Consider the following 13,343-nt stretch of genomic DNA (forward strand, 5'->3'; position numbering starts at 1 on the left):
AAAATGTTGGTAACTTTGATTCTTCCAGTATTGTTCTTGCAGCTTCAATAAGAGACATGTTCTTTCTTTACACTACTCCATTTTGTTGTGGAGTTCTGGATGCAAAAACTCATGCATGATCCCAGTTTCTTCACAAAATAATCTCATCACAGAATTCTTGAACTCAGTTCCATTGTCACTCCTGATTCTTCTTACTTTGAAATCAGGATGATTGTTGACTTGCCTTATGTGATTGATGATGATTTCTCTAGCTTCATCTTTGGATTTAGGAAATATTTCCAAGAGAACTTTGAGAAATCATCTACAATTACTAGGCAATATCTTCTCTTTGAGATGGACAACACATTGACTGGTCCAAACAAATTCATGTGCAATAATTGCAAATGTTCTTCAATAGTTGAATCAAGCTTCTTTCTGAATGATGCTTTAATTTACTTTCCTCTCTGGAAGACATCACACAATCCATTCTTTGAAAAATCCACTTAAGGAATACCTCTAAAATTTGGATTGTCTCTAAAATTATTTTTATGGTTTTATAATTACAATATTTATTTTTGGGATTTTATAAAATTTAGAAATCAATATTTCATTAATTATTTAGCCCTGAATAATTTTATGATTGTATTAAAATATAAATTCAATATTAAATCTCAGAATTCTTCAAAAATTACGGAACTCATATTTATTTAAGTTTGGAATATTCTGAGAATTTTAATATTATTGTGGGAATTTTCGATATTAATTTCACCCGCGCGTTGATTCGTTTAATCGATAAAGGCGGGTATAGATTGCGTTTTAGAAATTATTTTAAAATTTTGAAATTTATGTTTTTATTAACTTCGGGATATTTATAGTATTTTAAGACTATTCTCGTAATTTCCTGAAATTGTTTTATGTGCATCTCGGTTCCTTAATTTCGAATTGCGGGTATGTCATGTGTTTCAAAAATGCTTATAAAATTATGAAAAATTTATTTATTTAGAGTTTCAAATATTTGGAGAATTTTAAAACTATTTCGGTAATTTTTGAATTATTTTATCCACGTTTTTTTTCGTTAAAAATGAAATTCCGTATCAGGAAAGCAGGGTGCAAGGTGTCCATATTTATATACACGTGTTTAACTTCGGTAATTTGGCTAGAGGCGTGGCATGTTGCTGTTGGTGTAAAAAAATAAAAAAATATATATAATAATAATAAATAAAATAGATTTAAAAACACACATAGAAGCCTCATTTTTTTTGTTTGTTCATCCCATTCCTCTCGGTCTCCTTGTGGTATCAATTTCTTGAGGGTTCGATTTTTTTCCATCGAGTTTTCTGATTCATCCCGCTTAAACCCGCCTCTCCCATGTTTCTCCTGTCTATCTTTTTCCTTCCACGAGTTTCATGGTGCTTCGCCGCCGCTCTGTAACTCCGTTCGCCGCCTTGATTTTTCGGCTGACATCTCTGTTAACAGGTGATGGCTTCAGCTTCACTGCTATTTGACTGGGTATATGTATACGTGTTGTGCATGTATAGGAGTTAATCATGTGGTGTGCCTACGCTATGTTTCCTGTTGATTTTCTTTTTGTTTCTCGGCCGCTGTCCCTTTTTCCGGCCGTCTCTGGCTGTGCTGACTTCTCTGCTTGGTGTTATATTAATTCGAATTTTTTTCCTGGAATTTCAAGGAATTTTTTGATTTATATTTATGAAATAAATGATGTTGCATATGGGAAACCTGATTTATACGGGCACCCACAGATTTTTTCCGCCGTCGGCGATGAGTCGACGGTGGACAGTGATGATTTTGATCTGAGTCCTACCTTTATAAAATAAATAAATTTAATTCATAAAGTTATTCCCGAAATGAAAATATTTAATTAAAATGTAAAGGTTGTATCGAGGATCGAGATGCATAATTGAATTGATTGTTTGGTTGTAATATCGGTGGGAATTATAATTGTGGATTATTGTGGTTGTTGTGTATTAACGTCGAATTGGTTCGACGGGTTAGTCCGATAAATAAAGGAAGTGCTGCCCAATTTCCGGGAAATCAAATTATGGGACCACGGGAGCATATCCAATAATTATCGGGACGTCGAGCGAGCATAAATAAATACATAAATATGTTTTATACTTGACTTTATGTTATGGTGAAATATTTTGCCAAAACCAATAACCCTAATTTCATAAAATGACGAGTGTACATATTTTCTGGAAACAAACTCCGAACAGATTTTCGAGAACGTGAACCCTAATTGTTGCGTGTATTATAATAATATATATAGTTACGAGTCGGGAATCGTTATCATCTGGGTAAAGTGTCTAGCGAGGATATGTCAAGCATAACTGGTCGTCTAACATAGGGTATTTCGACCCTGTAGGTTCTAGTCGGGAAACCAAAAATTGATGTCAGACCAAAGATAGCCTAGTGATCAGTCGACCAGCTCAGCGAGGTTCCAAGCAAAGGACCTGAGTATTGAAGTTGGATCTAGGACAGTCTACTATTAAGGCGATAAGCCGAGCGTCCAAGTCAGTCCAAGGTCAATCGATATTAGTTGTAAAGCTCTGCAAGGCAAGTACCCCTGACCATTCTTTTATGGTTTAGTATATATGAATAGCTAATGTTTTAATCTCGTAATGGAATATAAATGTTTTAAGTTACGTATCCCCTGTAGTTATAAATCATTGTTTTAAACCTGTTTTGGGGAAAAGTAACTTCAAATGGTACCTATCTCGAATGAAATGATTTGTGAACCAGATTTTCTATGTGTTCTGTTAAAATAAATGGTTTTGGAAATGAGATAGGTACAAGTGTTTTGAAAACTGGATAAAGCAATCAATTATGGGATACATAGGGGGCATAGGCCTATTGAGGTGACATAAGAGGCTAATTCGGTTGCGCGCAAATTTATAACCGATTAGTCCAACAGGTCAGAGACCTAGCTAGTCTCTGAGTTCCGTAACAGGTTTATGGGATGGCAGATGGAGCCGTCTGGTGTTGATAGCATGATCAACTATTTTCACATATCCACTAAGTATCTGATTTGATTTTGTGGTTCGCGTAACGGAACAAGTGATTTATACAGTGGATTTGGAAATGAAAAATGGCATGCTAGAATTAAACTCTGGTATTTATGCACAGCACACGACTATTGATTTTTTTTACAATGCATGCTAGTTTGATATCCACTTTATACATGTTTTTACTTATTTTGTAGCAAGTTATAATTTCTGTTCCGATAATTGTTTTATCATAAATTGCTTTACTTATTATTCATACAGTGGTACTGCTGAGCAATTGATTGCTCACCCTTGCAGAATATTTTATATATGTATTGCAGATGCCTAGAAGATTCTTCCGTGGTAGTCAGGGCAGAGCTCCAGTTCTTTCCATGTCAGGCTCCTCTGAGGTAGTTGTGTCAGACCAAAGATGGTCTGTTGAGTTGCTATATTTAGAAAGGATTACCAGAATTGTTTATAGTAAGTTGGTTTCGTGATAATTATAACCTAAGTCATACTTAAACCTGGAAAGGATCTTGGTAAAAGGGTCATATTCATATTTTATCATTGAATTGATTATATTAGGTTTGTTATTAATGTTGTTGGTGACGTCAACTCCTGACCCCAGGGTTGAGGCCGTCACAGTTGGTATCAGAGCTACAGGTTTGAGTCCCTGATTTAGGTCAGGAATAGAGTCAGAAGAGTGTAGGAAGGTTTATATGAAGTGGTGAGTCAGCAACTCAATCAGAGGAGTGAGTCTATGAGTTTAGTCAAGGGTTTCAGAGACGTAACCCTGACGTCTATCGAGGATTGGTTGGAACTGCCCTAGCCTAGAGTATGTTTCTTTTGTATATGTATTATTGGTAAGCTTCAATAGAGATTATTTTAGTTTTCCTCTCATTTTCCTCTCGAGAAAAATGAGTCTGATCGCGAGAATTCAGTTTTTGCGCGGATCCTTGCTGTGTCAGCTATAGAGACACCCATATTATCCCTAAATATAGCATTTTCGACGTCAAAGGATGTTGATAGACCGAGTGTGTGACCTCGGTGAGCTCGGACAATATGATAATAGTCGGTGGCTGCTATGACAGTCAAGTTTGTGAAGTACGGGGATCAATACTGTTGTTATATCTTAAATCTTATACGCATTTCTTGAGACATATTTTGTTTCCCAGAATGAATGTCTATTTCCCAATAAGTTGCTTATTTATCCGTAAGGAAGTCAAATTTGAAGTAAGCAACTTAGGATTCTGTTGATTCCATTATAAATCAAATTTTCTCCATCCCTATTTGTGAATTTTGTATTTAAACATTATTTCTTTTCTCGGTGATTCTATCGGTTGATTGGGGCAAACAATGCAACTGACTTGACTATTTGCCTCTGTGACAAAGGGTCTGGTGGGACGCCACCGAACTATGTGTTGTAAACCATGTGGTACTGAGACTGGCCATCTTATGTACTTGTATGGTTGCTCTCAGTCATACCTACATCTTCTTCCCTGGTCCTTCTCATTCGATCTCCTTAATTTTGAAATTTCATTTGGTATTCCATGATAATGAATTTCTCTAGTGACCTCTGCAATTAGACAATCCTAGTTACTGAAAGCAAATAAAAGTTGATTGTCGGGAAGAATGAAAGCCTTATATCCGAATATTATTTACGTATAAGGGTAGCAGTGAAGGTTTAAAATCTATAGGTGGAGTTATAGCCACGGGAAAAGTAATTCAGTGGTTGGTAAATTACTTATGGGTGATAAGAAATCATCCTTAGAGGAATTGTTGGTCGAAATTTGGACTATGGTGCCTAGAAGAGTCCAGTGTTCCTTAAGTTGACTTAATTTACCAGTTTGTTCTATGTAATTGGTGGTTGATATAGCCAACCAAGTTTTGTAGTATATCATATTAGTGATGATGTGGTAATTGAGTAGTGACGGGAAGTTAGTCAGTTGTTGTTCTATTAAGGAGCCATGCCACAATGTTCAGTTTCTTAATAGTTCAGTTTCCCTGTACTGTTGTTGATTCTGCTACTGTCATTGTTGCTAATGTTGCTAGTGCTATTAATCTAGATCTCTTTTATAAATGGACCCTGATATTAAGGACATGGGTATTTGATTGGGCAGCATTTTCCTGATACAAGTGCACCGTTAAAACGGTGATATCTTTTATCAAATGTTCTTGTTATGTTTTGAATAAATTCATCTCTATATTTCAGAAAGATGCCAGCCATGAAAGCTACCCAGTCTAAAGAAAATAGTATTAGTTTTGCGGAGGGTCCAGTTATAAACGAAATTCTAGACTTGTTGCGCCAACAACAACAATAACAGTTGCAGTTAATCCGACAGAGTCAGCGATAACAACATTGGCAAAGAGAGCCAAACCAAATTACTAGTTTTAAATCCTTTCAGTCTGTTAAGCCCCCGGAGTTTAAGGTGAAGTGGACCATGTTATTGCCAGAAATTGGCTTAAGGAAATGGAAAAGGTATTTACCCTCACGCAAGTAAGTGATGATCTTAAGACATGTTATGCGAGCTACTTTCTTAATAATGAAGCAAATTATTGGTGGGAATCCACTCGTGCGTTGGAAGGAGAAGGCCCTGTTTCTTGGATGAGATTTACAGAATTGTTTTTGGAGAAATATTTTCCCGATTACCGAAGGAATCAGTTGGAAGCCGAGTTTCTAGAACTGAAACATGGTGAAAGAAGTGTGTTGGAGTATGAGGCCAAGTTTACAGAATTGGCCCGATTAGTTCCTGAGTATGTAAGTACGGAGATAAAAAAGGCAAGGAGGTTTCAACAAGTATTAAAGCCTGAGATTCACAGCGGAGTTGTGGCATTGCAACTCAAGACGTATCATTCCGTAGTTCAGGCCACCTTAGTAATTGAGATTGATCAAAACTTAGCTGTTAGAGAAAAAAAAGATAAGAAGCAAAAGATAGATGATGTGGAAGAAGCATCTAGTCAAGAAAGATCTAGCCAGAAGTCTTAGAAAAAGGTAGGAAGGAATAAGAATAAAGAACCTAGAGGACAAAGTTTTCTTTAAAAATGCCTAATAACACCTCAGTTAGCTCTAGCCAAGTCAAGTCGGTTAAGACACCTATAACGGAGTGTTAGCAATGTGGTAAGCGGCACGGTGGAGTGTGTAAAGAAAATACTGAATGTTTCAGGTGTGGACATAAAGGACATTATGCGTCGGGGTGTAAAGTGGAAAATCCAGCAGTCACATGTTATACTTGTGGCAAGGTGGGGCATATTTCCAAGAACTGTAGAAGTGTTTCTCGAGATAGCATGGGAGATAGTGCATCAAAAGGTCTGACATTCGGTACACACAAGACTAAGACTTATAATATGATTAAAAGATCAGCTGCTCAAGACCCTGATAAGGAACCAGGGAAAAGATTGATTTTCAGAAGGAGCGAATTGCAAAGTGTATGGAAGTCAGTAGTAGGGTAAGTTTCTAAGGGCAGGAGCAAGATAAGAGGCTCTTTCAATCAGCGAGGAAAGAAGTTAATAAGCTAAGAATATAAGCTAGATCCACCATATGTAAAGATACGAAGAAGAAAATACTTAAGATGGAGGAAGTTGGAGTAATAAATAAATGCCCTGGAGTCTCTAGAGGCCAGTGGAACGAAATAATTAATTTGATAATGTAAAAGTAATTGGAAAGGGAAGTGAGCATACCAGGTATAGTCCCCTAGGATGCACCAATGATGTTGTTTGTTAGGAATATGTTGTGAACTTGATGATAAGTTAAACAAAACACCTTAGTAGATATAACTTAGTGAAAATTGTAGCTCTCGACGGATGATCTAATATAGTCCTGACGGATGAAGTTTATAGTCCCGACGGATGACAATGTGACATCCATCGAGAGTGTAGCTTATATAAAATATAAGTATTATAGCACATTTCTGCAGACAACATGTTTTAGTCTAGTAGATTGATATGCAGAATAGGTTGACCAATTGTAAATATGAGATGTCTTGTAATTTTGTGTAAATGAAATAGAGTCAAGTGGCAGATAGACTCCCGACAGATGATCTAAAAGACTCCCGACAGATGATCAACAAAGCTCCCTACGGATAATCATCAAGACTCCTAACGGATGACAAACATAGTCCTGATGAATGATCAAATTCAAATAGTTGTTGATAGTGACAACACAGTCACATGCGTTGGGTGTTTGCAAAAGGAATGTGGCAGCCTATTAAGCAGGATTTTGAGAACAAAGAAGTATTACCATTTCCATGCAATTGTGAAGATATTCAAAGATGCTGGAATAGAGTAGTGAAGTAGCATGGAGTTAGACTAGATATGTTTTGTTTTATTATCTTGTCTTATTGTCATGTAAACTTGGTGACATAAAAACCAAGTGTAGCAAGTAGAATAATTAACTAAGCAAATACATTTTCCAGAGAAACATATCAAGCTGTATTCTGTAAGAATTTCTCTGTAGTTTATTTGTTCTAATTGTAAATCAGCTGTGAGCTATTCAGAGCTTCACAGAGTTCTCAAACTAATATATATATATATATATATATATTTGGTGGATACATTCAAATCCACCAGAAAGTTTTAAAACTTGTGTTTTATTACTTAGTGTATAGATTTCAATTATCTATCTATTCCGCACTTTAGCAAATCAAACACTATTATATGTATTAAGTTAGAACTGTTTGAAAATCTCAAAAAGAAGCCAGAATTACATTCAACCCCCTTCTGTAATTCTTGTTATATTATTAGGGAATAACAATTGGTATCAGAGCAAGCTCTTGAAGTACAAAGAGTGTAAAGATCACAACAAACAACAAGATGAACAAAAATGACGTTGGAGTTAAAATTCCATTTCTGGACAAAGATAATTATCACCACTGGAAGGTGAAGATGCACCTACATCTTCTTTCCCAAGATGAGGCCTATGTGGACTGCATAGAAAGAGGTCCTCATGTACCAATGAGAGCTGCAACTGGCAATGAGCCATCTGTTCCAAAACCTAGGCATGAATGGTTAGACCCTGATATTGAGCAAGTCAGGAAGGATAAGAAGGCCATGAATATATTGTTCAATGGAGTTGATGGTGATATGTTTGATAACATCATTAATTGTAAAACAGCCAAAGAGGTTTGGGACACAATACAAATTATATGTGATGGTACTGAGTAAGTAAGGGAGAACAAGATGCAGCTACTGATCCAGCAATATGAACATTTCCACTGTGAAGAAAGTGAGTCTCTCACTGATATATTTAGTAGATTTCAAAAGCTACTAAATGCTCTGAAGTTGCATGGAAGAGTCTATTAAACAAAAGACTCTAACCTCAAGTTCCTTAGATCTCTTCTAAAGGAGTGGAACCCAATGACATTCTTATTGAGAAATTCACAGGATTACAAGGAGTTTACCTTGGAGAGACTGTATGGCATCCTGAAAACCTATGAGCTTGAAATAGAGGAAGATGAAAGGATGGAGAAAGGAATGAAGAACGGAGGGTCCATAGCACTGGTTGTTGAGCTAGAGAAGGAGAAAGAGATGAAGGTAAAAGCTATTGAGTCTACATCAAAGGTCTGTGAAAGCAAGGGTAAAGGGCTGGTAGCTGAAAATGAAGATCAATTGAGCCAAGATGACATGAATAATATTGATGAACATCTAGCATTTTTATCCAGAAGATTTGCCAAGCTCAAATTAAAGAAGAATTTTGGAGCAGCTAAGCCAAACAGAAACATGGTTGATAAGTCAAAATTCAAGTGTTTCAAATATGGCTTGGCGGGTCATTTTGCTAGTAAATGTAGAAAGTCTGATTCCAGCAAAAAGAAATTTGAGCCTGTTGATTATAAACATAAATACGTTGAGTTGCTCAAACAAAAAGAAAGGGATTTCATCACACAGGAGAATGACTGGGCTGCAGATGGATTGGATGAAGATGAAGAAACAAGCTATGTCAATCTTGCCCTAATGGCCAAATCTGATGAAACATAAACAAGTTCTTCAAGCAATCAGGTAATCACCACTAAACTAGCATATTTATCTAAAGTTGAGTGTAATGATGTAATAAATGACATGTCCATAGAATTATATCACATGCGTGTTACACTTAAGTCCCTCTCTTAGGAAAATGCTAAAATTAAAGAAAACAATTTGTTTTTAAGTGAGAGGAATAATGTGCTAGAGTCTCAGTTTAGTGAATTTGAGAAATTGAGAATTGAGTGTAAGAATGCTAAGGTTGAACTAACTGAGTCCTTGAAAAAAGAAGAGATTTTAAAAAAGCAGCTTGAACGAGAACAATAAGTGATTAAGGCATGGAAATCATCTAGAGATGTTCATGCTCAAATCACTAAAGTTCAAGGTATTGAGTCCTTTTGTGATGCATCCTGGAAGAAGAGTAAAGAGAAGCTTGAGTCCAATTTGGTTGAAGGATTGTTTACAGATGTGGACTCGACGGATGATGAAAATCATCCGTCGGATAATCAAAAGGATTATCGGTCGAGTGACAAGGAGCCACATCCGTCGGCTATGAGTAAACCAGTTAGCAAAGCTAAGCTAGCTAAGTTGAATGAGAAATATGGATCAGTTTCTAAAAACTTTTTTCCAGGAGAATCAAGTCAAGTCAGAAAAGAAAAGAAAGTTAATGTTGGTCATTTGTCTATCAAGCAATTGAATGACAGACTAGAAAAGATTGAGGTTAAAACAGAAGCTAAAAAGAAAAATAATAGAAATGGGAAAGTAGGAATTAACAAACATAACAACTACACACCTGATAAATATGCACCAAGAAAAATATGTGTTAAGTGTGGTAGTGTTAATCGTCTGTCTGTTAATTGCAAGCTTGCCATGCCTACTCCCATGTTTGCATCCTCTTCTTTTCCCAACATTAATGCCATGCCTACCATGCCTATGAATGCTATGTCTACTCAGAATATGAATGCACAATTTGCTAATATGCCATTTGCACCTAATCCTTATTATGCTGCATTTAGTATGCCTCAAATGCCATTTAGCATGCCTTACTGGAATAACATGTTTGCAAATAGCATGTCTTTTCCTATTAATCAAAATGTGCACGATAATTCTGTTTGAATGACTGATTTCGAAGGTCCAACTCAAATGACTATGGATGAATCAGAAATTCCCAAGTCAAATGAGATCAAACCTAAGAAACCAAAGAAGAAAGCTAATAAGGCAGGACCAAAGGAAACATGGGTACCAAAATCAAGTTGATTTGATTTTGATGTGTGCAGGGAAACAGAAAGAGTCTCTGGTATCTGGATAGTAGTTGCTCAAGGCACATGACTGGAGATTCTACCCTGCTCACTGAGTTCAAGGAAAAAGCTGGCCCAAGTATTACTTTTGGAGACGACAACAAGAGTTATACTGTGGGATATGGCTTGATTTCAAAGGATAATGTCATCATTGAAGAGGTTGCCCTAGTGGATGGTCTCAAGCATAATTTGTTGAGTATCAGCCAGCTTTGTGATAGGGCAACTCAGTTACTTTCAATTCAGGAGCCTGTGTTGTGACAAACATAAAGAGAAACAAAGTGGTTCTCACTTGAGTGAGAAAAGGAAATGTGTACTTAGCTGACTTTAACTCATCAAATACAAAATTTGTCACTTGTCTTCTCAGTAAAGCAAGTCAAGATGAAAGTTGGCTATGACACAAGAAACTGTCCCATCTAAACTTCAAGACCATGAATGAGCTTGTCAAGAAAGAATTGGTTAGAGGAATTCCTCAAGTGGAGTTCACTAAGGATGGATTATGTGATGCCTGCCAGAAAGGAAAGCAGATCAAAGCATCATTCATAAAGAAGCTTGATTCAACAATTAAAGAACCTTTACAACTGTTGCACATGGATTTGTTTGGACCAGTTAATGTATTGTCTATCTCAAGGAAAAGATACTGCCTAGTAATTGTAGATGATTTTTCAAAGTTCTCTTGGACATAATTTCTAAAGTCCAAAGATGAAGCTAGTGAAATCATTATCAATCACATAAGGCAAGTCAATATTCATCCTGACTTTAAAGTAAGAAGAATCAGGAGTGACAATGGAACTGAGTTCAATAATTCTGTGATGAGATCATTTTGTGAAGAAAATGGGATTATGCATGAATTTTCTGCTGCAAGAACTCCACAACAAAATGGAGTAGTGGAAAGGAAGAACATATCTCTTATTGAAGCTGCAAGGACAATGCTCGAAGAATCAAAGTTACCAGCATATTTTTGGGCTGAAGCTGTAAATACTGCATGCTTCACTCAGAATATTTCTTTGGTTAATCAAGCAAAGTGCATGACACCCTATCAATTGTTCAAGAATATGAAATTAACTCTGAATTTTCTTCATGTCTTTGGCTGCAAATGTTATATCTTAAGAAATTAAACTGATCAACATGGAAAGTTTGATGCTAAAGCAGATGAAGGAATCTTTGTTGGATATGCTGCTGGAAAAGCATATAGAGTCTACTATCTAAGAACCAACATTTTTATGGAACACATGTTGTGTTTGATGATAAAAAGATTGAAGGACTGCAAGATGGAGACTTCGAAAGCCTCAAGTTTAATAATGTCGAGATGGTTAGTGATGACAGTGATGATGAAAGTGATCAAGAAATATTGGCTAAGGATAATGTGAAACATTCTACAACTAATGAAGCACATAATTCAACATCTGCCGAGTTACAAAATGCTTCATCCGTCAGTAGACAATCTGCCTCATCCGTCGGGAGACAATCAGCTTCATCTGTCGAGATACAAAGTGCATCATCCGTCGGAACAATGAGATAACCTGAGAGTCAGAATAGATCACTTACAGATAGTACCCTTTTCTCAAATCAAAGATTCACAAACTCAGGGGGAGTTTCTCATAATCAAAACTCAGTCACACATCAAGACAATAATGAGGCCTCTTCATCTAGAGCTAATCTACCTCAACAAAGAAAATGGATCCTAGAGATCACCCTTTTGAGCTCATCATTGGTGATGCATCTTCTAGAGTTCAAACAAGGAAAGCAACTCAAGAAGAATGTCTATATAACAGCTTTCTTTCCAAGGAAGAACCAAAGAAGGTAGAAGAAGATTTGTTGGATCCTGATTGGGTTTTAGCTATGCAGGAGGAGCTAAAGCAATATGAAAGGAACAAGGTATGGAAGCTGGTACCCAAACCTAAAGGAAAGAATCCAATTGACACCAAGTGGGTATTCAGAAACAAGATGGATGAAAATGGCATAGTGGTCAGGAACAAAGCTAGATTGGTTGCTAAGGGCTACTGTCAACAAGAAGGAATAGATTTTGATAAAACTTTTGCTCCTGTTGCAAGACTTGAAGCCATCAGAATTTTCTTAGCCTATGTAGCTCATGCCAATTTCAAGGTCTATCAAATGGATGTCAAAAGTGCCTTTCTGAATGAAGATTTGGAGGAGGAAGTCTATGTCAGTCAGCCTCCTAGTTTTGAAGATCCAAATTTTTCAGAATATGTCTACTATCTTTTGAAAGCACTTTATGGATTGAAGCAAGCACCTAGAGCCTGGTATGACACCTTATCAAAGTTTCATTTGGAAAATCACTTCACAAGAGGTATTGTTGATAAAATTTTATTCTTTAGAAATGTTAATGGCTCTAGTATACTTGTTCAAATTTATGTAGATGATATTATATTTGGACCTAGAGATGAAAAAGTTTGCAAAAAGTTTGCCAAATTGATGCAAAGTAAGTATGAAAAGAGCATGATGGGAGAACTAACTTACTTTCTTGGTTTACAAGTTAAGTAAGTTAGTGATGGAATATTCATTAGTCAAACCAAATATATTTATAATCTCTTAAAGAAGTTTGAACTAATGGATTGTACATCTACAAAAACTCACATAGCCACTGCAACTAAACTTGAATTAAACACTACTGAAAAGTCTGTGGATATTTTAAGCTATAGGGGCATGGTTGGTTCACTTCTGTACTTAACAGCTAGTAGGCCAGATATAATGTTTGCTACCTGTCTTTGGGTTAGAATTCAGGCTGATCCTAGAGAATCTCATTTAGTAGCTATTAAGAGAATGTTCAGATATCTCAAGGAAGCACCAAAACTTGGCATTTGGTACCCTAGAGATTCTGGTTTTGATCTAACTGGTTATTCAAATGCAGATTATATATAGGTTGTAAAATTGATAGAAAAAGTACAACATGAACTTGTCAATTTCTAGGGAACAAGCTTGTGTCCTGGTTCAGTAAAAAGAAAAATTCAGTTTCTACTTCTACAGCTGAAGCTGAATATATTGTTGCTGGCAGTTGCTGTGCACAAATTTTATGGATGAAAACCCAATTGTTGGACTATGGTCTACAAGTGGACAAAATTCCCGTTTTCTGTGATAACACTAGTGCAATTGC

The sequence above is a fragment of the Apium graveolens genome, chromosome 8, assembly GCF_009905375.1.
Source record: "Apium graveolens cultivar Ventura chromosome 8, ASM990537v1, whole genome shotgun sequence".
NCBI classification, from domain to species: Eukaryota; Viridiplantae; Streptophyta; class Magnoliopsida; order Apiales; family Apiaceae; genus Apium; species Apium graveolens.